The sequence below is a fragment of the Aptenodytes forsteri genome, unplaced genomic scaffold (assembly GCF_000699145.1).
Source record: "Aptenodytes forsteri isolate BGI_AS27 unplaced genomic scaffold, ASM69914v1 Scaffold216, whole genome shotgun sequence".
Taxonomy (NCBI): Eukaryota; Metazoa; Chordata; class Aves; order Sphenisciformes; family Spheniscidae; genus Aptenodytes; species Aptenodytes forsteri.
In genome coordinates, this window is record NW_008796114.1 from 2,489,638 (window position 1) to 2,494,377 (window position 4,740).

Below are 4,740 nucleotides of genomic sequence, written 5' to 3' on the forward strand. Positions count from 1 at the left end.
GCCGGGGCGCCGCAAGCCGGGAGGGCCGCGTGGGGACAAGACCCCGCAAAGCTGCTGCTCCTGACCCCCTGCCCGTGGGGTCCCGGGGCCCGGCACCCTAGCCTGTGCCGCCTCGGGGACGGTGCCTCCCTCCCGTGTGTTCTCTGGGCTGAACCCAGGCCTCGCTCCTGCCGGGGTGGACTCCCCGCTCCGTGCTTTTGTGTTCTCGTTTTCCTCCTTGCAGATTTTAGGGTGCTAATTCACACAGCTCTTTTTGCCCAGCCACTCAACGCTCTTTCATTTAAAAAAATCAAAGAAACCTCGTCTTTGTTTTGCAAGTGGGGGAACCAAGGCAGAGATGGCAAAATAATTTCTCTGAGGTCAGACCACGGGTGATGCATCCAAGAGCAGACCCTAGTTGTTCCTGACTCTCATCCTCGCTCAGTGGGATCACAGATGCTTCCTCAGATGTTTGGTTTTATATGAAAACAAATGTGTTTCAGACGAAAAAACCTCAGAACAAATTAGACTCATGATTTTGAAGTTCGAAGGATCAGTATGTCAAAGATGGGGAATATTCAGGGCCAGAAGATCCTCTGTTGCTTTTGCCGATGCAAAGTTTCAGATGGTGTCAGAGTTCACAGAATATCATCTTGCTCAGAAAAAAGCAGAACGTACATCAACATCATGCTGTTGCTAAAAAGGTACACATCATATCAGTTTGTATGGCTAGAAGGATAGCCTGTAGGTCAGATGAAACAAGCTGTCAGATCAACTCTGTACTACTGGGACTTCAGCACTCACAGCACCGAGTGACACAGGACTGAGTGTCCAGTTTGGGTACCACGCTGCTACAAAACAGGCAAATGTGGGGAGGCAAATCCACAGAGGGGAACAACTCACCTGGGCCACCCAAGCAGAAGGATTGAAAAAATTGCAGTGTGTATTCTAGAGAAGAAGGAATTGAGGGAGACATGGCAACTGACTTCAAGTATGTACAAAGATACTTCAAAGAGGAAATGAATAATCACCTTATCTGTGGTGGAGAAGAAAAGAACTCTCAGCCCATCAATAGTGCCTGTCACGACATGGGCAGTGAGGGGAAGACCAGTAAAAGGACTGGCCTTCTGGTCAGTGAAATGGAAAATCGACCAAAGATACCAAGAAGTTGCAAGTATTTTTCACTTGTCTTCACTGTGATCATGGCTAGGTGAATACCTTAAATAGCACCAATGACAAGTGGGTAGAAAAGCCGTTATAGATTTCTAAGCGCTTAGGCAAAGTCAATGCTTTCAGACCGGTTAGGCTTGATGAAATTCATCCTGTGATGGTTGGAGAACTGGCTGAAGCAACGTCAGGCCCACTGACAGTTATCTTTGAGATCTCTAGAGAATGGAGAGGTTCAGAAGACTGGAAAAGGCCAAATATATTGGCTATTTAAAAAAAAAAAAAGGATCTGAGGAATTACTGGCCAGCCAGCATTACTTTACTGCCTCCCCCTGTGATACTGGAACAAATAAACATTAAGCAGACAACTCACATTTTCCATTTGCCAGAAAAAGAAATCAAGTCAAACCAATCTGTCATGGTAGACTAACAGGCCTTGTGGATAAGGAAGTAACAATAGATGCTATATATTTTGACTTCAGTAAGGATTTTTACTGTTTCATCTGACAGTCTTACAAACAAGCTAGGAAACATGGGAAACTGGATCTACTGAAATCACTGTTAGGAGAGTCTGATGCTGCTTAGAAAACTCTAAGATTGGTTTTCAATGGTACGCTGTCTATCTGGAGAAAAGTAGTATCAAGAAGGAGTCCTGCAGAGATCTGTTCTCAGTGTGGTATTAATAGTTTCTTCAGTGATTTATACAGTGGACTAGAAAGCAAGTCTATTAAATTTGCAGACAACACTAATCTGAGAGGGGTTGCAATGTATTTGGAAGTCATTAGTACTCAAATGATCTTAATAAGTGGGAGAAATGGCCTGAAGGAGTAGAACAACATTTAATAAAAGCATGTGCAAAGTTCTGCACTTGGAAAGAAATAATGAATTTCACAAAGTTATGATGGGGAATAGCTAAGCAGAGACCTCCATTTTGTCACTGGTCCCCATCAGGCCCAGGACCTTCAGCAGAGTACTGGCTACCATCAAACTCAGACTGGCTGAAGGATGCAGAGCCCAGAATAGACTTTTCAGGAGCTGTACAATTGGCTTTTCTCACCTCTCCAAGAGTTATTGAGGCCCCCTGATATTTCAGTTCTTACTGCCAAAATATTTACACTTTGCAGGCAAGGGTCCATTGACTTTGCTCCTTTTCCTGCTGACTTTAGATCAGACCCTTTGCTTTCTACCTGCAAACAGAAATATTTGTGGCTTCAGCAGGATACTTATCCACCAACAGCTATAGCTGTGGTTGTCCTGGGTGCTCTGCCAACTTCTGATTCCTTTAGTTGCATCACAGTCTTTTGAGACTCTAAGGGATAATGGGGCCATCCAAATTTTCCTTCTGTCTCCTTTGCTCTGGGTCTAAGACCTAGAAAGCCTCACTCTGCAAGGTCTCTTTCTGTCTCTTCAGGTGGAGGGGCACCCACGCCTCACTCTTGGGCAATCCAAACTGTGACTGAGCCATGGAAGATGCTTTCTGAAGGCCTCCTACAGGCTGTCTTCAGACTGGTGCAAATGATACCATGACATTTTCAGTAGATCAAAGGATTGCTTAACATTGGAACTGGTTCAATGATGAGCGGTGCTTTGCAAGAGTCTTGGTGAGCCTGAAGGCAGCCAAGAGCCAGGGAAAAGAAACTGTCTTCCCAGGAGAAGAGAAAGAGGGGAAGAGAAAAGAAGAGAAGATACATTTTTCTTTAGTGTGTCTTGTCCCTGCAGGCAGCAGCGATGACCCTGGGTGCGTTCCCTATGGGGCCTGTTCTTGCTGCTCAGACTGAAGAAGGGAGGCTGTGGGGACTTTTTTACAGAGCAGTCTTTCAGAGTCCCTGCCCTGAACCAGTAGGCCAGGCTGGACTGGTATTATAGGCTGGTGTCATGGGCATACCCCAAGACCCTGATACAAATGTTTCTAAATCAAAACTGCTTCATCTTGACTTATTCACTGCTCAGTCTCTGATGACTTTTGGATTTCTGCCCATGCCTTATCTCAATGCTTACACTCCCCTTCTCCATGCCTTTGTGCAGTCTATTGTTTTTCCTAGGAGCAGCACTGTCCGTCTGTTCTTCTTAAAAGTAATTCAGGCTTCTGCCCTCTATCTCGCTCTTCAAGTGCTCTTGCTAACCCTTGATCACGCTGAGCGTATACAGGATTGACATTTGGTAATAGCGGGTGAGTCTTGTTTGTCATTCCAGGGGCTTCATTCTGGAAGTGTCGGGTTAGTGCACTCATAGTCCTAGGATGACTACAACTTACAGGCAAGTAGGGAGCAATATCGTAAGGCAGACATCTGGAAGAGTGGAATGTATTGTGCCAGTGTTACATAGTGTGTGCAGCCTCGGTCTCCATGTGTAAGAGTGGTTATGTAAATGTCCTTTCAAGTGTTGCCATCTTAATGCAGCTGCCTGCCAGATGTAGGGCACTTCCACATCAGTGCCTGAATGGATTCTGCAGTGTGCTTTCAAAGTGAATCTTCCAGTAATCCCCGCTTGCTGGGCTTTGGTTTGTACCGCAGAACAGTCTCGGTGTGCAAACTAGATTTCTTTCAGGTGGTGCTAAGCTAGTAGGTGTGCCGTACATAGGAGCACACCTCATGCGTTTCAACCACTAATTGGTGTGCAGTCCATGGAACCAGGGAAGACATAATCCAAAGTAAAGCTCCCCAAACATGTTTGGGGTGGATGTTGGATTTCCAGCCCCAAATCTATCACTTTAAAGATTTGCTCCTGTTGAGCCATACGACTTGCTAGCACAGAACTGGCTGTAGATGTCAAAGCTGTAAGGAGAGCAGTCAAGAAGACTTACTGTCAAAAAATAGTGTCTAAAACAGCACCAGACATCGGTTTTTGGATAGATGAACTGCATCTGGGAAGTTTGGAGAGGACCCTGCAGAGGAGCATATTCCTTTGGAAAAGGAGAAGATGGGATTTGATTCTGAAAACAATTTATTTCTAGCACCCTAAACAATTTATTTCTAGCACCCTAATGTCACAGGAGGCAGTACACATCATGCAAACCCCTCTTTGTGCTTTTCCCATCCTTTTAGAGGCTACACACGAATGGCTCTGATTTTCCAGGCAGTTTGCTCTTCCTTTGGAATCACACATGTAGAAGCATGAAAACTGTAAAGGGGTTGACATTTCTATGGCTTATCTGAAGCCATCACATACTTTTCGGCTAAATGCAGGCACTTTTAACCTGTTACCGCCAGCTGCAACATTTTAGTGATCCCAAAGCAGATAATAAAATAGCAGCCCGTCAGCCAGATGAGCGTGTGCTATTCGCAAATACTACGAGAACCTCCGGTTCTCCACATGCCTTTACAACGACCCTCCGCTCAGGCCAGAGGCCTGTAGCCTGCTGTAGGGTGGGCTGCAGTTAGTTAGTGCAAAAATCACTTATCCGTGTCTGCAGTTCAACCGAGATGGGCGGTGAACAGGACACCAACACCGCGGCAGAACTGCTGCTCTAAATCTAGGCAACTTATTTATTGACTCTGTGACATAGTTTTAATGATTATTATAACATTATGCATATTTGTGCCGTCTACGTACACACCATACACACACCGCTCCGCGCCAGCCGCGGGCAGAGGG